General features: G+C 38.8%; 1 protein-coding gene and 1 pseudogene across 6 annotated transcripts in view; both read right to left on the bottom strand.

Moving 5' to 3' along the window:
- Positions 1–20,674, bottom strand: part of LOC149127516 (small ribosomal subunit protein eS27-like pseudogene) — a 73,828-nt pseudogene extending 53,154 nt beyond the window's left edge.
- The window catches only part of IMMP2L (inner mitochondrial membrane peptidase subunit 2), a 1,052,378-nt gene that overhangs the window by 634,991 nt on the left and 393,321 nt on the right, over positions 1–24,066 (bottom strand). The window lies entirely within an intron of this gene.

The following is a 24,066-nucleotide window of genomic DNA, read 5'->3' as shown; positions in this document are numbered from 1 at the left end:
AGTTAGATTTCAATTAAAGTCACAAAAATAAGGAGGGAGGCTAAAAGGAACAGAGAAACATGTCTTAACAGCAGTCCAAAGGCCTTAGAGGGCCTCCATATCAGTTCTGACTAGGGAAAGACATTAGTGCTTTCATGCCACCTAGCTTTTTAAATGAAAGAAATGAAACACTACAAGGGCCTGCAGAAAGAAATTAGTTCGACATTGACCAACAAATGGCACTGGAAGTTAAAAAATATGGCAGGATTATTTTCTCAAGAGTTTTCCTATAATGTTATTATACTCCACTCATGGATTTTACTTTAACTTTCCTATTACTGACAGCCCAGGCAGGGAAAGTAATCAAAAGAAGAAAGACATATTTGCCTTCATGTTCCTCCACCCTACAGATACTGAAGAAACCATGGCATTCTTCAGCAACGAGCCAGGGCACAGATCAAGGTAAGAGAGCAACAATGCCTCTTCAATGCACAAGCATTTCTGAGAATTCCCAGTCTTCCTGGCTTTTATGATCTCAAAATGACTTAGCTTAAGATGATTTCTTTTTTTTAAGGCACTGCACCGATCTGAAGCCAAGAGCCCTGGTCTCCCATGCGGGTGCAGAGGCCCAAGCATTTGGGTCATCCTCCATACCCTCCCGGGCCACAGCAGAGCGCTGGACTGGAAGAGGAGCAACTGGGAATGGAACCCGGCGCCCATATGTGATGCCGGCGCTGCAGGCAGAGGATTAACCAAGTGAGCCATGGCGCTGACCCCTAAGATGATTTCTTCCAACTCCAATCCACCCCAGCGATGGGGAATGGAAAGACTTGGGTGTGGAAAGAGAGACTGACTATATCTTTGAAGAGGAAAGGATGTCTCCCCTGATTTAAATGTTTGTTCAAACTGCTATCATAGATTAGCTTTAACCTATAAAATTCTATGTGAGTATAATCAGGTTTTGTTTATGGGACAATCTGAAGTGTGTGTTTATCGTACACTCGGGGGGGGGGGTGCTGTGGATATGTTAATGAGACAACCCTAGTTGCACTACCAGTGGAAATTAACATGGCTGGCTGTCAGTATACAAAGATAAATAACAGTACAAAAGCACTCTGCAGACATAGGTTTTAAAGCATTGTCTGACACCATTTTTTACACTAAATTAAATGTCTGGCCAATAGCTAAAATCACTGATCACAGAGCTGGTAGGTATATGCTTTATCATTTCCTTTTATTTCCAGGGTAGCATGACAGTTATTATTTTTTATTCCTCTAAGCTTTCTAGCTACTTGCTCTATTTTTCATGCTCAAGGTAAACAATGACACCTAAGCAAAAACAAGGTTTTCTCTGTTTCTACTAGTCCTTCAGGCTTCAATTTAAAATTAAATTTAGAATTACCAAAACACCAGATTTGGATTATAGAGCTCTTTCATCTATCATCAAGTATACTTGTAGACTTGCCAAAAGAGAAAATTATTTTTGTTCTGCATAAAATATATAGTTTAAAAAAAAAAACAAAAATTCAGAATCAAGAGAAATACTTCACTCATTTAGGTACTAATATAACAACCAGGAAAGTAGGGTAGAGAATAGTGGATGAAAGTACTTGAAAGAAGGGGAGGTGCAGTCCATCATATTTGTGTTCAAACCCTTTTACTAAATATGTCATTAATAATATGTGACCTTTGGCAAGTGACATCACTGGAGGCTTGAATTTCTCAACAGCCACATTCTTTTTTTATAGAAAACTTTTATTTAATAAATATAAATCTCATAAGTACAACTTTTGGATTATAGCAGTTCTTCCCCCCCATACCTGCCCTCTCACCCCCAAACCATCCCACCTCCTACGCCCTCTCCCATCCCATTCTTCATTAAGATCATTTTTAATTCTCTTTATATACAGAAGATCAATTCTATACTAAGTAAAGATTTCAACAGTTTGCACCCACACAGACACAGCAAATATAAAGTACTGTTTGAAGACTAGTTTTATCATTAATTCGCATAGTACAACACATTAAGGACAGAGATCCTACATGGGGAGTAAGTGCACAGTGACTCCTGTTGTTGATTTAACAAATGACACTCTTATTTATGATGTCAGTAATCACCCGAGGCTCTTGTCATGAGTTGCCAAGGCTATGGAAGCCTTTTGAGTTCTACAACTCCAATCTTATTTAGACAAGGCCATAATCAAAGTGGAAGTTCTCTCCTCCCTTCAGAGAAAGGTACCTCCTTCTTTAATGGCCCATTCTTTCCGCTGGGATCTCACTTACAGAGATCTCTCATGTAGGTCATTTTTTGCCACAGTGTCTTGGTTTTCCATGCCTGAAATGCTTTCATGGGCTTTTTAGCCAGATCCGAATGCCTTAAGGGCTGATTCTGAGGGCAAAGTGAACAGCCACATTCTTAATCAGTATGGAGGTAACTGCTTCTCTACAAAAAACATGGTTGTTAATATGTATGTGTGTATTAGGGCTGGCTCTGTGGCATGGCAGATGAGGCTGCTGCCTATAGTTCCCGCATCCCGTGTGGGCGCCAGTTGGGGTCCCAGCTGCTCCACTTCCAATGTAGCTCTCTGCTGTGGCCTGAGAGGACAGTGGCGGATGGCCTGCGTGCTTGGGCTCCTGGGGGTCAGGGGACTCCTGGCTCCTGATTGGTACAGCTCTGGCCGTTGCAGCCATCTGGGTAGCGAACCAGCAGTTGGAGGATCTCTCTCTCTCTATCACTCCCTACCTCTCTGTAACTCTTCCTTTTAAATAAATAAATATTTAACAAAAAAAGTATGTGTGTATGTATGTAAGTATTTCTGTGTGTCATCATCTGATATAAATAAATTCTACAACCATCTTGACTTGGCAGTTTGATGAAATGGATTTTGGAGCAGGGGAAAGAGAGTTGGTGTTAAAAGCCTGACAGTCACCTCAATGGGTTTATATGTAAAACATCTAATACAAAGCCTGACACATAAAAGTCATCAATAATGCTACTTCCTTTTTCTTTGAGCAGCCTATGAAGAAGAGAAATGGGCTGACTACTGCACATCTGAAATAGGAGATAAGGAGCCAGCCCAGAGGTGCTAAGGGTGTAAAGCCACAAAGGCATACAGCCTCACTGACAATTTTTCCAGGGGCAGGTTTCAGTATTATGTACTTATATGACAGCATACAATTAACAGTATGTTATTTTGCATTTTGAATAGTATATATTTTTCAAATCTTCATTACAGTAGTCTTCCCCAAATGCACTTAATAAAACCAAGGGGAAAGTAAATGAACTATTTCACTTAACCTCACAGAGCAATTTAAATCCCATCGCGGCATGTAAAATGCATTTATTATATCACAGCCAAAATTGCTAACAAAATACATCCAGGAACATAGTTAAAACTGACAGAAAGGTACAATGCTTATACATACACACACACCCCACCTGCATGCTTTTTGTTCTAAAGAAAGTGTCCTTGACTAGGACTGACTTTCAATGCACTCTTAAAAGCAAACCTTAGTAAAGGCAAATACTTGTATATGCTTTTCTCCTGACTTGGAAGTATTTTAGGTCAGTAGAACAAACCAGCTTCTACAGTAAGAAGATTCTAGCATTTCTAACTCAAGTGTGTCTTGGAATAAGCTACTGCCTTTAGAAAATGAAGTCAGGCCAAAGGGAAGATCTTCTCTGAGCCAAAAACAAGAGAACAGTTTTTAAAAGGATGCTTCACATTTCACATTCTTTATGTATACACCCTTCCACTCTGACATTCCACTCTAATTCTCCATGTTGGTTAAAGATAAATCCATTTATTCTGTGAAAGAAGGCCATATGATTCTATTTTTTTAAAAGATTTATTTATTTATTTGAAAGAGTTACACAGAGAGAGGAAACACACACACACACACACACAGAGAGAGAGAGAGAGAGAGAGAGAGAGAGAGAGGTCCTCCATCCGATGGTTCACTACCCAATTGGCCGCAACGGCCAGAGCTGAGCCGATCTGAAGCCAGGAGGTTCTTCCAGGTCTCCCACGCGGATGCAGGGGCCCATGGACTTGGGCCATCTTCTACTGCTTTCCCAGGCCATAGCAGAGAGCTGGATTGGAAGTGGAGCAACTGGGTCTCAAACTGGCACCCATATGGGATGCTGGCGCTTCAGGCCAGGGCATTAACCCACTGTGCCACAGTACCGGCCCCCTTGTGATTCTATTTCTACAATCAGAAACTAGAGAGCAGAAGCAGGGGGAGGAGATTTGACAGGAACAGGAGAGAAAAGTGGGCACATGGAAATCAGCAGTTACTAAGAATTGGCAAAGGGTGATAAAAGCTAATAAATTACACTTGGACTTATCAGGTATCACCAAGTTGACTTGGATAACTTATCAGGTATCACCCTGACTTGGGTGGATCAACTTTGTGCCCATGTGAAAGAATGATATTCTCTCATTCTTAGCCAGAGTGGTATGATCCAAGCAGAAGCCAGACTGCAGTGGATAGAGTAAAGAGAAAATACACATAAGGAAATATTGAACAAAAATTGCTTAAAAATGGAAGTGAGAAAAAAAAATGTTTAAGGGGAGATATAGTGTGTGGGCTTTCCTCATCTCCTTCCTTTCCTTTTTTCCAAGGATGCTGAGACTTAGCCTGTTTTAGGACCAAGGAGAGGAAATTACAAGACAAAAGGAAGTCATCCAGTGACCATGCAAGCTCTTGCAAGGAGCATGGAGTGACAGAGGGGTATAGGTGGAAGCTTTGCTCTTGGTAGCAAGTTCAGAGATTCTTTCTCCTCATCTCGAGAATCAGTTAGGTATGAATGGGTGAATAGGTACACAAGTTTAAAGCCAGAGCAAAGGTTAAATTGAGGAAATTTACGGTCCAATGGTGAGAAAGGGTATGAGGGGTGGAAATCAAAGACCTGGAAGGGCTTCAAAACAGAATAAAACATTGAGCACATATCCCCACCATTTTTAAAAGGAAAAATGGTTCTCATTTCACTTGGGTTTTATGACTGCCAGGAGTGTTGATTGGGAATTAAGATGGGTGAAGGGTGCTAAATATAACCCTTTTTGCATAGGAAATACTCAATACCCAGAGAGAGTCTGACTAGGGAGGGTTGAGGGCACACTAGAAAGAACCTTCTCATTTGAGTGGACTGAGAATTAGAGATCAATAGGGGATCCACCAGTAAATATTTTGATTGTTAGACCTACTTGAGAGATTCTAGGTGAATTAGTCAATAGTACTTGTAGACAGCACATTTTTTTATCTCTTTGAAATTATTTATTCATACCTATTATTTACCACATGGCTTAGCCACACTATGAGTCAACTTCCAATTATTTAGACCATGTTCGTATATTAATTAACTTTAAGGTCTCAAGACTATGTCATGTATGCATTTTTTAAACACTACTGATTTCTTAAAATTTCTCCTCTCTTCCAAGCTAGCACATTTTTAAATCAGCTCTCCAGAAGCCAAATTACATTTAAAATCACTGTTGTCTCTTTGAGATTTAGTATTTATACCATGGCCTGGTCAGATGGAACAAACTTTGCATAGCACTTATGACTTTTGTTTTGAGTGCACACACAGAGACTGCTAGCCCCCACAAAGCAGGGAGCAGACCTCTGCAACTTTCCAATCCCTCAATGGCTAGCACAGGGCCTTGTCTGCTACAATTCTTCAATAAAATCAGATCAACTGAGTTTTGCTCTCCTTCTACATGTAGTAAACTACCAACGTTTGGTATGATAGTTAATTTACTAGTTCTTAAAGATGTGATAGGCATTACATAAAACTTACATTGTTAGGTGTATTAAAGAGGCACCCAGGATTTTTGATTTCCATTTGTACTTACATAGAATTACAAAGCTTGTATTAAATCTGCTGGATTAACACAATTTAAGGTGAAAGTAATAAGAACAGTAGAAGTCCAAATTCCATTAATGCCTTTGGAAGGTAGATGAGAGGATAAAAATAGATTTTCTTTCAAAACTTATTAGTTATGTTTCAACTGAAATCAGTTTGTATGATCTCAGTACAAACTGGGTGACATTATCAGTTGCTGAAGACTAATTTCATAAAATCATAAAGTTACAAGGAATAAAAATTAAGATAGGCTGGAAAAATATAATAGGAAACACTACAGAAAAATCAATATATTAAAGGGTCAAAATTTAGGGTAAAATTTTAGTCCCATCTGTTTATCAATCACCATATTACATTGTACTATATAGGAACTTGATACAGAAAAAAATTTTAATATACATATCAAATTATAAAAACTAATTATACTTTTATTAAAGATCTATTATGGTCCTACTTCAGGGTGCCATATATATGTATATATCATTTAATTTATTTTCATTTTAACTACCCTATGAGTACCTTTTCATATAGAGTATGCATAATTCCAAAATCCATGTTCTTTCAAGAACATTGTGGATTTTAGTCATAGAAATTATCAGGAAAATATAAAATTTGCTAAAACCACAACACACACAAAAGTTTAACTGGGTCTCTCCAAACCTGTAAATTTACCTTGGCAATATGAATTGAATTCTGGAATATGTATTTAAATTTTATTTTTTCAGCCAAGTTTATTATTGGTTTTCTAAGAACTAAATAATCAAAATAATTAACTTTTTGGAATGAAATGAAAGATGATAGCATTCCCTAAAAGGACCAAAATGTTTCTTCTCAGCGTTGACCTTTTACCCCACACCAGGCCAGCAAAGGCACAGCTCTGCTCTTCATTTTCAGAATCAAACCATACAATCAAACTCAGAAGGAAATAACAGTTTAAGAAAATGACCCATTCAGCACTAGGATCTTTAAACCAAAGCAATGTGCTGTATAGGGCCAGGGAAAGAACAAAAAGAAAAAAAAGAGACAAAGGAAATTTTCTGGTTTTTTTTTTCCCCCTAAAAGACACCACTGCTAATTGTTCCCTAGGAATCTATTACATCTCTCTCTCTCTCTCTCTCTCTCTCTCTCTCTATATATATATATATATATATATATATATATATATATATATTTGCCCAGCTCTGGCTGTAGCAGCTAATTGGGGAATGAACCAGCAGATAGAAGCCATCTCTCTCTGCTTCTCCTTTTCTCTCTGTGCAACTCTTTCAAATAAATAAATAAATCTTTTTTTTTTTTTTTAAAAAGGTCACCTTAATCTTTCAGGAACTGTCTTCAATTCATGAAGCCACCTTGAGATAATGACATCTTATATTACATGGCCTACAGTCCAGAAAATGTTAAGAAAATATGGCAACTCTCATAAAGTTCAAATAAGTAAGCTGATTACTTTGAAAATAAGTCAAGTAATTGTAGGAACACAATTCCCTGAGTAATAAAGTTAATTATTTAACAAAGAAATATTTATCAAAGGCAATCAAAGATAAAATAATCACAGAATTGAGTCTCAACAAGAATACTAGAATGTTATCACAAAACATATATATATATATGCCAAATTTAAAAAAAAAAGAAAACAAAGGTAGTATAGGCTAGAAGAATGAGAGAAACTCAGTAGAAACAATATACCATATAGTAGCTTTTAGTGTGTTTACTTAAGAACATTACATTCCATCAAATGATAAATTGGTCTAATTCCAAAGACTAAATTTGCAGTTTCAAATATTTTTTCTCCCCCCAATCTTTTATACCAAAGAGTTACTAAAAACATTACATGATACTCATATTTATTGAGTTTTTGTCAGTTCATATTAAGATATAAGTAAATAAAATGAAAATAAAAAAATTATCAGTAACGACAACAAGAAACTCTATATGTTGGAATTTTCACCAATTAGTAGGGATTTAAAGGTAAATATTAGCCTTACAGTGACAACAGTAACCAACAATATGGTTGCAGATCATTTAGAAATCAGTAGACAGGGGACACTAAACACAGGAATGGAGGTGATATACATAAGCCATAGTTGGACATATTTTGATTTAATTTGGTAATTTTGGAATACTTTAATTTTTTGCCAAGAATGATGATTCTTTTTTAATATTTATTCATTCATTTATTTGAAAGTCGAGTTACACACAGAGAGAGAAGGAGAGGCAGGGAGAGAAAGAGAGAGGTCTTCCATCCACTGGTTCACTCTCCAATTGGCTGCAACGGCCAGAGCTGTGCCGATCTAAAGCCAGGAGCCCAAGAGTTTCTTCTGGGTCTCCCACGTGGGTGCAAGGGCCCAAGCACTTGGGCCATCTTCTACTGTTTTCCCAGGATATAGCAGAGAGCTAGATCAGAAGTGGAGCAGCCAGGACTTGAATCCCATATGGGATGTTGGCACTGCAGGTGGCAGCTTTACCCACTACACCACAGCCCCAAGGATGATTCTTTTTAAAAGATGGATTTACTTCTCCCGGCAAGATGGCGGAATAGGAAGGGAGCACACTGATAGTCCGGGGAGAGATAGTTTAATAAAAGTGGAGATACTGCAGGTTCAAGGAAGAGTAGGGGAGGAAACAGCAGAAGAAACTCTTCCGGAACGCGTGACTCACAGTGGACCTGCGTGGACAGCGTGGGAGCCCACAGTTTGGGACATCAGCGGCAGACTCAACACACCAGCGCTGGAACGCGAGGTGAGCCGAACCTCAATAGCCCGAGACACCGGCAGGCAAGCGGAGAGAGGAGACTAGAGGGAATGACCCCCCGGGGGGGGGAAGTTCACAAGGCTAACTGGAAGAGAGAGAGAGAGAGAGAAAAAAAAAAAAAGGGTGACTAGTACGGACACGGGTTTCTCTCTCTCCGCTCACCTCTCAAGGGCGAGCAAGACAAAGAGCAGGCGCCATCTTGGACATACGTCATAAGCAGAGCGACCTCAGGTCTGCACCGGCCCTGAGCCTAGCAGAAAAACCGGACTCTGGGCGGGGCGAATTAACAGGAGATTAGGAGCTAGTAAATTTGTGGTGCTACTGAACTGAGACTGTGAAAAAAGAGACGGTGGGGGAGAGAACTCACGGAATTCATGTGAGCACTCTCCAGAGACGCTACAATTCCATAACTTTGGCAACCCAGTGGGAGGCTGAAGGAGAATTTGAGCCCAATCTGAGGGCCGAACAGATTCCCTGTGGGGATCTTGGGAAAGAGCTTCCGATCTCTGGCTCCTGTGGGTATATCATTTGCCTGCTAACTACCTCCAACTTCATTCAGCTGTGCAGAATTACTTCCCTTTTGAATCAAAAAAAAAAAAAAAAGAAAGAGAGAGAGAGAGATTTACCACGCCTAACCTGGGAGTGTCACCTTTGGCACACCAAACAGAGCTCTCAGGCCACACCCATCTCAAGCCCTAAGGCTCCATCAAAAACAGATAGTCCACTTAATCTAGAGTCATAGTATAACAAGAAAAAGCACCACAGTGAAGAAACCAAATATCTCCAATATGCCAAATAACAAACGCAAAAACCGAGGTAATAAAAACAAGGAAGTCACCATGACGCCCTCAAATGAAAAAGACACCCCAATTCAAGATTATGAAGATGATGACAGAAGAAATGCAAGAAGCAGATCTCAAAAAATTGATAAGAACATTAAGAAGTTCTCAAAAACAAATTCTGGAACTACACAAATCCTTAATGGACAAGATAGAAAATCTCTCTCGTGAAAATGAAATATTAAGGAGGAATCAAAATGAAACGAAACAACTAGTACAACAGGAAACTGTGATAGTGACTGAAGTGAAGAATTCAATAGATCAAATGAAAAACACAATAGAGAGCCTTACAAACAGAATGGGTGAAGCAGAAGAGAGAATATCGGACTTAGAAGACAGAGAACAGGAAAGGATACAGTCAGACCAAAGAAAAGAAGAGGAAATTAGAAATCTGAAACATATTGTCGGGAATCTTCAGGATACTATTAAAAAACCCAACATTCGGGTTCTAGGAGTTCCTGAAGGCATGGAGAGGGAGAAAGGATTAGAAGGCCTTTTTAGTGAGATATTAGCAGAAAATTTCCCAGGTTTGGAGAAGGACAGAGAAATCCTAGTACAGGAAGCCCACAGAACCCCTAATAAACACGACCAAAAGAGATCCTCACCACGACACATTGTAATTAAACTCTCCACAGTGAAACATAAAGAAAAGATCCTAAAATGTGCAAGAGAGAAACGTCAGATTACTCTCAGAGGATCTCCAATCAGACTCACAGCTGACTTCTCATCAGAAACTCTACAAGCTAGGAGGGAATGGCGAGATATAGCCCAGGTACTAAGAGAGAACAACTGCCAGCCCAGAATATTATATCCTGCAAAGCTATCATTTGTGAATGAAGGTGAAATAAAGACTTTTCATTGCAAACAGAAATTGAAAGAATTTGTTGCCACTCGTCCAGCCCTGCAAAAGATGCTTAAAGATGTGTTACACACAGAAACACAGAAACACGGTCATCAATATGAAAGAAGGTAAAGGAAGGAAACCAAGGAAGGAAACCTCACAGCAAAAGATCACAGGGAATTCAAAGCATATATTAGAACTTATCTTTGGCAAATGGCAGGGCAAAGTTACCACTTATCATTAGTCACTTTGAACGTGAATGGCCTGAACTGTCCAGTTAAAAGACACCAATTGGCTGATTGGGTTAAGGAACAAAACCCATCTATATGCTGCTTACAAGAAACACATCTTTCCAACAAAGATCCATACAAACGGAAAGTGAAAGGCTGGAAAAAGATATACCATGCCAACAGAAATGAAAAAAGAGCGGGTGTAGCCATCTTAATATCGGACAACATAAACTTTACCACAAAAACTGTTAAGAGAGACAAAGAGGGACACTATATCATGATTAAGGGATCAATTCAACAGGAAGATATAACAATTATCAATGTATATGCACCTAACTACAGGGCACCAGTTTATCTAAAAGATTTATTAACGGACTTAAAGGGAGACTTAGACCCCAATACAGTAGTACTGGGGGACTTCAATACTCCACTCTCAGAAATAGACAGATCATCCGGTCAGAAGATCAACAAGGATACAGTAGATTTAAACGACACCATAGCCCAAATGGATCTAACAGATATATACAGAACTTTCAATCCTACAGCTAAAGATTTTACATTCTTCTCAGCAGTACATGGAAGCTTCTCTAGGATTGACCACATACTAGGCCATAAAGCAAGTATGAGCAAATTCAAAAGAATTAGAATCATACCATGCAGCTTCTCAGACCATAAAGGAATGAAGTTGGAAATTAGTAACTCAGGAATCCCTAGAGCATACGCAAACACATGGAGATTGAACAACATGCTCCTGAATGAACAATGGGTCATAGAAGAAATCAAAAGAGAAATCAAAAACTTTCTGGAAGTAAATGAGGATAACAGCACAACATACCAAAACTTATGGGACACAGCAAAAGCAGTGTTAAGAGGAAAGTTTATATCAATAGGTGCCTACATCAAGAAATTGGAAAGACACCAAATAGATGAGCTTTCAATTCACCTCAAGGATCTAGAAAACCTACAGCAAATCAGACCCAAATCTAGTAGGAGAAGAGAAATCATTAAAATCAGAGAAGAAATCAACAGGATTGAATCAAGAAAAACATTACAAAAAATCAGCCAAACAAAGAGCTGGTTTTTTGAAAAAATAAACAAAATTGACACCCCATTGGCCCAACTAACTAAAAAAAGAAGAGAAAAGACCCAAATCAATAAAATCAGAGATGAAAAAGGAAATGTAACAACAGACACCACAGAAATAAAAAGAATCATCAGAAATTACTACAAGGACTTGTATGCCAGCAAACAGGGAAACCTATCAGAAATGGATAGATTCCTGGACACATGCAACCTGCCTAAATTGAACCAGGAAGACATCGAAAACCTAAACAGACCCATAACTGAGACAGAAATTGAAACAGTAATAAAGGCCCTCCCAACAAAGAAAAGCCCAGGACCAGATGGATTCACTGCTGAATTCTACCAGACGTTTAAAGAAGAACTAACTCCAATTCTTCTCAAACTATTCAGAACAATCGAAGAAGAGGGAGTCCTCCCAAATTCTTTCTATGAAGCCAGCATCACCTTAATTCCTAAGCCAGAGAAAGATGCAGCACTGAAAGAGAATTACAGACCAATATCCCTGATGAACATAGATGCAAAAATCCTCAATAAAATTCTGGCCAATAGAATGCAACAACACATCAGAAAGATCATCCACCCAGACCAAGTGGGATTTATCCCTGGTATGCAGGGATGGTTTAATGTGCGCAAGACAATCAATGTGATACACCACATTAACAGACTGCAGAAGAAAAACCATATGATTCTCTCAATAGATGCCGAGAAAGCATTTGATAAAATACAACACCCGTTCATGATGAAAACTCTAAGCAAACTGGGTTTGGAAGGAACATTCCTCAATACAATCAAAGCAATCTATGAAAAACCCACAGCCAACATCCTATTGAATGGGGAAAAGTTGGAAGCATTTCCACTGAAATCTGGAACCAGACAGGGATGCCCACTCTCACCACTGCTATTCAATATAGTTCTGGAAGTTCTAGCCAGAGCTATTAGGCAAGAAAAAGTAATTAAAGGGATACAAATTGGGAAGGAAGAACTCAAACTATCCCTCTTTGCAGATGACATGATTCTGTATTTAGGGGACCCAAAGAACTCTACTAAGAGACTATTGGAACTCATAGAAGAGTTTGGCAAAGTAGCAGGGTATAAAATCAATGCACAAAAATCAACAGCCTTTGTATACACAGACAATGCCATGGCTGAGGAAGAACTTCTAAGATCAATCCCATTCACAATAGCTACAAAAACAATCAAATACCTTGGAATAAACTTAACCAAAGACGTTAAAGATCTCTACGATGAAAATTACAAAACCTTAATAAAGAAATAGAAGAGGATAGCAAGAAATGGAAAAATCTTCCATGCTCATGGATTGGAAGAATCAATATCATCAAAATGTCCATTCTCCCAAAAGCAATTTACAGATTCAATGCAATACCAATCAAGATACCGAAGACCTTCTTCTCAGATCTGGAAAAAATGGTGCTGAAATTTATATGGAGGCACAAGAGACCTCGAATAGCTAAAGCAATCTTGTACAACAAAAACAAAGCCGGAGGCATCACAATACCAGATTTCAGGACATACTACAGGGCAGTTGTAATCAAAACAGCATGGTACTGGTACAGAAACAGATGGATAGACCAATGGAACAGAATTGAAACACCAGAAATCAACCCAAACATCTACAGCCAACTTATATTTGATCAAGGATCTAAAACTAATTCCTGGAGCAAGGACAGTCTATTCAATAAATGGTGCTGGGAAAATTGGATTTCCACGTGCAGAAGCATGAAGCAAGACCCCTACCTTACACCTTACACAAAAATCCACTCAACATGGATTAAAGACCTAAATCTACGACCTGACACCATCAAGTTACTAGAGAACATTGGAGAAACCCTTCAAGATATTGGCACAGGCAAAGAATTTCTGGAAAAGACCCGGGAGGCACAGGCAGTCAAAGCCAAAATCAACTATTGGGATTGCATCAAATTGAGAAGTTTCTGTGCTGCAAAAGAAACAGTCAGGAGAGTGAAGAGACAACCGAAAGAATGGGAAAAAATATTTGCAAACTATGCAACAGATAAAGGGTTAATAACCAGAATCTACAAAGAGATCAAGAAACTCCACAAAAACAAAACCAACAACCCACTTAAGAGATGGGCCAAGGACCTCAATAGACATTTTTCAAAAGAGGAAATCCAAATGGCCAACAGGCACATGAAAAAATGTTCAAGGTCATTAGCAATCAGGGAAATGCAAATCAAAAGCACAATGAGGTTTCACCTCACCCCGGTTAGAATGGCTCACATGCAGAAATCTACCAACAACAGATGCTGGCGAGGATGTGGGGAAAAAGGGACACTAACCCACTGTTGGTGGGAATGCAAGCTGGTCAAGCCACTATGGAAGTCAGTCTGGAGATTCCTCAGAAACCTGAAGATAACCCTACCGTTCGACCCAGCCATCCCACTCCTTGGAATTTACCCAAAGGAATTTAAATTGGCAAACAAAAAAGCGGTCTGCACCCTAATGTTTATTGCAGCTCAATTCACAATAGCTAAGACCTGGAACCAACCTAAATGCCCATCAACGATAGACTGGATAAAGAAATTATGGGATATGTACTCTTTAGAATACTATACCGCAGTAAGAAACAACGAAATCCAGTCATTTGCAACAAAATGGAGGAATCTGGAACACATCATGCTGAGTGAAATAAGCCAGTCCCAAAGGGACAAATACCATATGTTCTCCCTGATCGGTGACGACTGACTGAACACCAAGAGGGAAACCTGTTGGAGTGAGGTGGACACTATGGGAAATGGTGGCTTGATCAGCATAGCCCTGACTGTTAATGAACAACTTAATACATTATCCCTCTTAGTAGTTTTTTTTTATCTGTTCTACTTAATATGACTGGTTTAGATCTGTAATTGATGCACAGTTATTCTTAAGTGTTGAAAATTAACTGAAATGTGATCCCTGTTGAACATGGTGGTGGGAATGGGAGAGGGAAGAGATGTATAATTTGGGACATGCTCAGGCTGACTTGCCCCAAGTGGTGGAGTTGGAAGCATACCAGGGGATTCCAATTCAATCCCATCGAGGTGGCATGTACCAATGCCATCTCACTGTTCCAGGTGATCAGTTTCAGTTCACAGTTGGTCATGGTGAAGGGACTGGGAGTCAAAGGGAACACATAGACAAGTCTAGTACCTGCTAACGCTAACCGATGGAGTAAATAAAGGGGAGAGTGATCCAACATGGGAAGTGAGATACTCAGCAGACTCATAGAATGGCAGATGTCCTAAATAGCACTCTGGCCTCAGAATCAGCCCTAAAGGCATTCGGAGCTGGCTGAAAAGCTCATGAGAGTATTTCAGGCATGGAAAGCCAAGACACTCTGGCAAAAGATCTCTGCGAGTGAGATCCCAGTGGAAAGAACAGGTCATCAAAGAAGGAGGTACCTTTCTCTGAAGGGAGGAGAGAACCTCCACTTTGACTATGACCTTGTCTAAACAAGATAAGAGTCGGAGAACTCAGAGGGCTTCCATAGCCTTGGAAACTCATGACTGGAGCATAGGGAGATTACTGATGCCATAGACAGGAGTGTCAATTTGTAAAGTCAACAACAGGAGTCACTGTGCACTTACTCCTCATGTAGGATCTCTATCCTTAATGTGCTGTACATTGAGATTTAATGCTATAACAAGTACTCAAACAATATATTTCACTTTGTGTTTCTATGGGGGTGCAAACTGTTGAAATCCTTACTTAATGCATACTAAACTGATCCTCTGTAAAAAAAAAAAAAAAAAGAAAAAAAAGAAAAAAAAAAAGAAATTATCAATTCCCAACTTGACTCTCACTGGGATTAAACATGACAATAGGTCTGCTCTGATTTCATCATCATTTAAAAAAATCATCTATTATTTTTCACTTTATGTTTCTGTGTGGGAGCAAACTGTTGAAATCCATACTTAATGTATACTAAGCTGATCTTCTGTATATTAAGATAATCAAAAATGAATCATGATGTGAATGGAAGGGGAGAGGGAGTGGGAAAGGGGAGGGTTGTGGGTGGGAGGGACGGTATGGGGGGGAAGCCATTGTAATCCATAAGTCGTACTTTGGAAAATTATATGCATTAAATAAAAGTTAAAAAAAAAAAAAGATGGATTTACTTGAAAGAGGTACAGAGAAAGAGGAAGAGGTAGGGAGAGAAAGAGGGAGCTTCCATTCACTCCCCAAATGGCCCCAGTGGCTGGGTTTGGGGCAAGCAGAAGCCAAGAGCCTGTAACTCCATCTGGGTCTCCTATGTTAGTAGCAGGGGTTGAAGAATGTAGGCCATCTTCCACTGCTTTCCCAGGCAGTTTAGCAGGGAGCTGAATAGGAAGTGAAGCAACCCAGACTCCAACCCGTGCTCATAGGGGATATTGGTGTCACAAGTGGCAGCTTAACCCCTGTGGCACAACACCAGCCCCCAAGGATGACATTTTAAGGCCAAGTGTTCTTTCCCTGTTCTCAGGGACACAAGAATACAATTACTATTGGGAAAAGAGAGAACACCTTTCTTGTACTCAATATGAAAAAGACAAAATGTTCTCTCTGGTCTGCATAAAGTACTTGAAGGCTTCTCCTAGCACAATTCCTCTAAATGTGGCTCCAGAATCATACAAGCACAGAATACAGCGAGGAAGAACACAGAACCAAAAGGTCTGGGTTCATATAACCAGCTCAATCACTTGATAATAGTAGAGTGATTTTAGGCAAAGATATTATGAGCCTTGTTCTTTCAACACTGTATGATGCAGTAATTATTACCTCACAGGCTGCTGGGTAGGTCAATTGAGATAATGCATTCAAAGAGCCTAACATAATGACAATGCCAGTCACTCTGGTTAATCATGGCTCATTAGGAAGCCATGATTCATACTTTCCCACATGTATCTCATGTTGCAATCAAATGCCCTGAACATTTCTGGTTTGACTCATGCTACTTCTTCTACAATCAATGTCCCTTTCCTCCATCATTATTTACTGAAATCTTAGCCTTCTTTCAATACTTTTACAAATGATAACTTCCTTTATGAAGCCTCTTTCCAACCTCATGTTATCAGAACCCCTGTACTGTGAAAGCTGTGTATCCTTCTCTTAGTTTATATGCTCCTGAAAAGAGGCTTTGTAGCCTTGGCAGTAATTACAATGAACACAAAACTACCTACTGAATTGAATGTCTGAGAAGACAATGCATGCATTTTCAGAGTTATGTACAGATAGATAAAGTTCTGGAAAAGTGTGCTTCAGTTCTCAGTATGCTCCCTTTAATGCTGTCCAATGCTACTGATTTTAACATATACTGAATTCATGTGCTTTAGAATTATAACTGTTTTCCAGCTGTTGACATAATTTTTGCCCTTTTCTTCATTTTATTTAAAAGGCAGAGAAAGGAGCTGGCACTGCGGTGCAGCTGGTAAAGCCGCTACCTGCAGTGCCGGCGTCCCATATGGGTGCTGGTTCAAAACCCAGCTGTTTTCAATTCAGATACAACTCTCTGCTATGGCCTGGGAAAGCAGTGGATGATGGCCCAAGCCCTTGGGCCCCTGCACCCATGGTGGGAGACCCAGATGAAGCTCCTGGTTTCTGATCGGCCCAGCTCTGGCCACTGCAGCCATCTGGGAAATAAAGCAGAAGATTGGAGATCTCTTTCTCTTTCTCTTTCTCTTTCTCTTTCTCTTTCTCTTTCTCTTTCTCTTTCTCTTTCTCTTTCTCTTTCTCTTTCTCTTTCTCTTTCTCTTTCTCTTTCTCTTCCTCTTCCTCTTCCTCTTCCTCTTCCTCTGTCTCTGTCTCTGTCTCTCTCTGTAACTCTGCCTTTCAAATAAATAAATAAATAAATCTAAAAAAAATAAAGGCAGAGAAAGATCAATTTTCTGTCCACTAGCTCATTCTCTAAATGTCTGCAACAGCTGGGAATGGGCCAGGCCGAAGCCAGGAGCTCACAACTCAACTTGGGTCTCCCATAGGGGTGCGAGACATCCAAAAATTTGACCAGCCATCTGCGGCCTCCCATGCCACACATCAGCAGGGAGCTAGAGTTGAGACTTGAGCCCAGGCACTCCAATATGGGATGTTGGTGTCCCAAGTAGCAACATAAACACTGAGCAAAATGCCCATGCGGTTTTATTTGTGAGGTAGGTTTTAAGAAAGGGATTCAAATGAACACACTTTAACTCTGCCACTATTTACCAGAAACCCTGCCTTATTTTCTGAATAAATCAATACAAACTATGCAGAGTATGTATTAACTCAAATACATCAATTCTCCCAACTAACCATATGAGAATCTCTATTTAAAGTTACTTGATTCTACAAGTAAGAGTGAATGGACAACCTGTCACTTCTCCACAATTTCGTTTTTCTGCTTTCAAACACTATTACAATATAGCCAAGATCCAGCCAAATAAAATAGAAATGTGTATATGGAATATGTAAAATAATACCTAATATGGAACATGGAAGGGGTCAAAACACGGAAAAGCTGCCAAAACTAAATTATTATTTTAACACATTAAGAATATTATAAATCTATGGGATGTGATGGCAAGTCATTATATATTTGAAAATAATTTGACATACCATACCTTAGAATGTCCTTCTAGGTTTTCAAATTGTTTAGCGGGGCATATCTATATCTCCCTTCTCTTTGAAATGTTAAACACATCTAATCAGAATGTTTATCAAATATGTCATAATAAAATATACCAACTTGCTTATTTTATATGTGAATTTATAGAATGTGTAAAAGTAGATGCAGATGTCTATGTATTAATGTGCATATGAGCATACATATGTATACAGGCCTACATTTTTTTCAGATATGCCTCTATTTAAATAACTCTAAGCAATTGTATATGCTAGTAAGTTTTATAAAAAATCTGTAGTGGACAGACTACTATGTTAGTGATAACTGAACTGAGAAAAAAGTATAAATAAATATTTTATAAGAAACACATATCACTTTTGTGTATGTCATAGTAAAAAAACTACTATATCTGAAAACAAAAAGCCAATGTTAGTCACTAAGATGTTATTATTCTGTAACAGTGTTAATCTATATACAAGTAATTTGACTGGAGTAAGAAATTACAAAACATTAGTATGATATAACACACCAATTATAAAAAGAATAAGCTTTATCTTTCACTATTATTCTCTTTTTTGAAGGAGCTTATAGTAGTAAATAATTTACTACTGCCATTAACCTGATCTGGGTATATTATTATCAGAATTTGCAAACTCTGCTAAAGCAAAAATTCTAATCTAACAACATGAATGGATGTCCATTAGGGATCATGTTAAAACCACCAAACTCATTTCACCAGATATCTTATCTCATATAAAGTATGCTGCTAGACATAAAGTGTCACTGGTTTACCTCTAAATGATCCAGCCCCTTCAGGAAACTGGGTGTAGTTTTAATAAAATGGGACTCATAAGTTTTTATTACATTTATAATGAATGCTTTTCAGTTTTATAGGCTCTTTGAAGTAGCAATTTAGTTTCTCTATTAAAACATGACTTTATATCCTTCACAACTCTCAGGTTTCAATTTTATGTTGCCACCATTCTAAATATAAATGAAGATACTGAAGTTTTAATAAAAGTATAGAGTAACTTTTACTGACATGTATGGGATGTGTACAGGGAAACGTAGAGAACATTAAAATATCTTTCTGTTCTGCTTCTTTCGATATCATTTCCATCACATCAAGGTAATCAACGGTTATCTCAAGGCATATAAGATATTTGGGTGTTAACAATGCAGGATTCATAATATTGCATTTTATCCAAATAAAGTATAACATCTTTTCCAAAATGTCTTATTGGCACAGTAGAGAGTTGTAATACTGTTTATAAGCTGCTGGATCTTTAATCAGCCTCTTTATTACACCTAGAGAAATCATAAAAATTTCCCAACACACTGGCTTACTTTCCACCATCAAAGTCTAACTCAGCCCAACAGCAGAGATTATTACAAATGACATAAAGGTAGCTTCAAAACATTTTTTGTTTGCTTACTTTTCCAACTAAAGAGCCTACTCTGCTACACTGGGTTCTGTTCAAGAGGCTGATATTTTACAAATGAGTCAGGCATTATCCTTGTCCATGATGGACTCACCAGCTGCTGGGGAAAAGGCAGATCCAGATAATATAAACACGTTGTGATAGGACTGTAATAAATCACAGACATAATACGTATCTATATAGACAATAGTTAATTCACAGCAGTGACGAAACCACTGACCAGCAGCAACCAATTCTGCATAGCAAAGGAAAGAAGACTTCAGGGAAGTGATGTTCCCACCTGGAATGCAAAGGATAATTAGAAGCTCATCACAGAGACATCAGGAAAAGACACGGACACAACAGGAAGAACTCATCTACACACTACTAAGAAAACTTGGTACTCTTGCTCCAATTAATATTTTAATGGCTATTTATGTTATTCAACAGCAATCTCAACAAAGCTAAAGCATTAGAGTGAAAAATAAAATAACTAATTCTTGTGTATTTTTTAGACTAAGCCTTCCACAAAGGCAAATTCAGAGCCTTGATTCCCCTGTTAGTTTGTTTGGATATTGGGAACAATTCTTATTTATTCCTCCAAGAAACATATGAAAAAAATTTACTACCACATACATATGCTTGAAGAGTGCAGACATCTTTTAAATATAAACAGTTCATTAAATGGATATGCACAGCATGCCTACATTCTACAACTACATAATGAAAATCAATGTGTTGTTCCAACCAACATTTATCATATCAAATCCACAGGCAATTGCTTCAATTTCAGCATTGTAATCTTCATGCAGTTTTGGGAGAATTACACTATACCTACAATAGTCTGAATGTTTGTATCCAGCCAAAATTCCTACACTGACACCCAATCCTGGATGCAAAAATATTAAGAGATGGGGCCTTTAGGAGGTGACTACATCCCAATGACTCCATCCTCCCGGATAGGATTAGCACCCTTACAAACGAAGGCAAGAGACCCTGCTTCACCTTGCACCATGTGAAAGCGCAGCAAGAAGACGCTGTCTATGCAAAAGGGGCCTTCACCAGACATCGAGCCTGCCAACACCTTGATCTTGACTTCAATCTCCAAAACTGTGAAAAACAAATTTCTGTTGTTATAAACTACGAAGCCTAAGCTATTTTGTGACAGCAGCCCAAACAACTGACACCACCCAATCCATATGAAAACCTTGAGACCAATCTCAAAGCACATCTTTTGACAAGTAGCTTCTTTATTTGACTAAATGTGCTTCCAGTGTTGTAATAAATACATCATTCCCAGGGTAAAGCAGAATTGTCATTGAGAAACAGTCAGAAGCCAGATGAAGGATTTCCAGTTCCTTTGATATCATGTTATTAACTTCCATGAACCCCATTCCTGGCAGAAAAAGTCAGAGCAAATTACAATCCATTAATGAAACTTAAATTTAATGGGAAAAGGGAGCTATAACTGAAGTGCTGCCCCCTAAGTCCATCTCGTTAACAATTCTCTGATGACAAGTTTCAAAAATCAAAAATAACTGCACTTGTCATGTACTTAAAGCTTCCTGTCATGTAGAATTCATTGTTGTAGAAGTGTCTTCCTTTCTCCCATAAAGGTCTATCATTTAAACTGATCTACTCCAAATAAACTCAACGGGGCAAAATGAGTATCCTCACAGTTAGTTTCACTCGTGAACCCAGTCAGCGATTCAAGTGCCTCTACTTTGTTCTAGGTTGCTGCACTCTAATGATGAACACTAGAGAGGATATGTAGAACTGACTCTTCACTGACAGCGGCTGAAACAGTGCAAGAACGAAACATCAAAAGAAAACATGATCCAAGCAAGAAGGGAGTTTGGGGAAATGGACTACTGCCCTTTAGGAATGGGATAAAGACATAATTAGTGACTTTATGAACTCTTGCTGACCCAGTACTGATAGACTGGTAGACACACGGATGAGTATGTAAGGGACATTGTGAAATGGAAGACAGCTGGCTTCGTGAAATCCATTTTGAAAACTGTCGATAGAAACAAGCCAGAAAGCAAGCAGATTCAGAAATCCACACTGGGAGACCAAGTTTATACAGAAGGTTTGAGCATTAGTGTCTTGCGCCAAACTGTCAACATTGATACTTCAGGGCAAGCAGTCTATTTCTTTGCAAACAAGTCATGTGCTATCTAGAAAATTAGAAGTGAAAATTAAAACTTCCCGAACTAGGACTATCCACTCAGAAATAGTTACTAAAGAATAGGAAAAGGGCTAATGTTCAAAGGGATGACATTTCATTTGAGACAAACTGATCCTTGAAACCCATTGTTCTTTGTATGAGGATACAGCAGTAAACAAAACAGGTGCCAGCCTATTTCTGTGGAGTTTGTAGACTAATGAAGGGGACAGATGATAAACAAGTGAGAAAAATACATGGGATGTCAGAAGGCAATAGTGCTTTGAAGGAAATAAGGAAGGCAAGATGGGTTCATAGATGTTTTAAATAAGGTGGTTAATGATTTCAAGGCATACAGTTTTAAAGGGAAAGAAAAAAAGTGATGCTTTGGAAAGAGTAGATAAGGATTAGATTCCATAAATAGAAAAAAAGTGTATCTTTTAAATAAAATAAAACTGGAGGACCAAAGGAACCCAAGGAATTAGATTTATAGTGCTCTTAAGTCTGCCTCTGTCCCTGTCAAGCATTAGGTAAAAGAGTCTATCCCTGTCTTCCTCTTTTCCATATTCTGGGACAAAGACCAAAGGTTTGATATAAAAGACCTTGAAAACTGAAAAGATCCTCAGGTTATCACACAGTAAAATCAGCAAAAGAGCAACATAACCCCAGAAAGAAAGCACCCAATTATTTTCTCTTTTGAATGGCTGACATGTTGTTTACATTGTCTTGTAAACAATTTCCATGCCCTGGGACTCTTGGAAGAACTTAGGAACAAGTTGCCTTCTGACATCCCATGTATTTTTCTTTACTAATGTGAAGCAACTCACATCATGGAAATGGACAGCAGATTCACATATCAGTCATGCTCTTAATGTCTACCCATCCCAACCTGCACTCAGAAAAGAAATAAATTTCACTTTCAATAAATCATCTATCATCTTTTCCATGATCTGCATTTAAAAATATTATTCTAAAATAATACCATTTCTCTAGTGGATGAGAAATGATCATACCCTGTCCAAGAATTTTTCACTGACTGAGACGTATCCTGCTGTGAGTACTTTGGAAAATATTTTCAAAGCCTGCAGTACTCACTGATGCAAATATCTCAAGAGAGACATCTACCTTTAGCACGCAATTTACAATGCCCTTCTGTTAAAAATAAATTGCAGTATGTACTGCAAGGCATAAAACAAAAATCTCATTTTCATTTATAATAAGCCCCAGAGAATACAGTCACTTCTATAACACATGAAAAATATCTGATTAAAATATAATATTCCATACCATTTTCTGAGCATAAGTATTCAACAATGCTGATTGATTTATAGTATGTGTGCCTGTAATAGACACAAAGTTGATAACATATGATAACATTACATAGATCTTATTATAAGCTCCTCTGCCCATGAAAATTCTATATTATACATTGCTATTTAGGTTACAAATTAAAAGTCACAAAACGGAAAGCAACTTCTTGGCCACCTGTTACTTATATATTTACACTTCATGCTGACTACTTCGACATAAGTCACTTAGTCCACAAAACTACCTGGATGTTTTGCTATCCCCATTTTAAAGACCAAGAAACTGAGGCCCAAAGGAGTTAACATAGTCATAAAGTCAGAACTTGAAATTCAAACCCCAATATTTCATAGACTCAACTGCAAGAATCTATGAAAAATCATTATGCATAGCCGGCACCGTGGCTCACTAGGCTAATCCTCCGCCTTGCGGCGCCGGCACACTGGGTTCTAGTCCCTGTCGGGGTGCCGGATTCTGTCCCGGTTGCCCCTCTTCCAGGCCAGCTCTCTGCTGTGGCCAGGGAGTGCAGTGGAGGATGGCCCAAGTACTTGGGCCCTGCACCCCATGGGAGACCAGGAGAAGTACCTGGCTCCTACCATCGGATCAGCGCGGTGCGCTGCCCGCGGCGGCCATTAGAGGGTGAACCAACGGCAAAAGGGAAGACCTTTCTCTCTGTCTCTCTCTCTCTCTCACTGTCCACTCTGCTTATCAAAAAAAAAAAAAATTATGCAACAATTACATAAATTGATGCTATTTTCTCATAGAAATAAAATTTTAATATGGCATTATATTCTATCAAAGGTCTGATGATTAAGGATTCTAAAAAAATAAAACATTGTGTTTAATTAGCTATTTGAGGGGTTGGTGCTGTGGCGCAGTGGGTTAACGCCCTGGCCTGAAGTACCAGCATCCCATATGGGCGCCAGTTTGAGACCCGGCTGCTCCACTTCCCATCCAGCTCTCTGCTGTGGCCTGGGAAAGCAGTGGAG

Source organism: Oryctolagus cuniculus, chromosome 3, assembly GCF_051225735.1.
Source record: "Oryctolagus cuniculus isolate XC-2025 breed Fujian yellow rabbit chromosome 3, ASM5122573v1, whole genome shotgun sequence".
In the NCBI taxonomy this organism is placed as follows: domain Eukaryota; kingdom Metazoa; phylum Chordata; class Mammalia; order Lagomorpha; family Leporidae; genus Oryctolagus; species Oryctolagus cuniculus.
The sequence above is the reverse complement of the archived record's forward strand: the minus strand, read 5'-3'. Positions and strand labels throughout refer to the sequence as shown.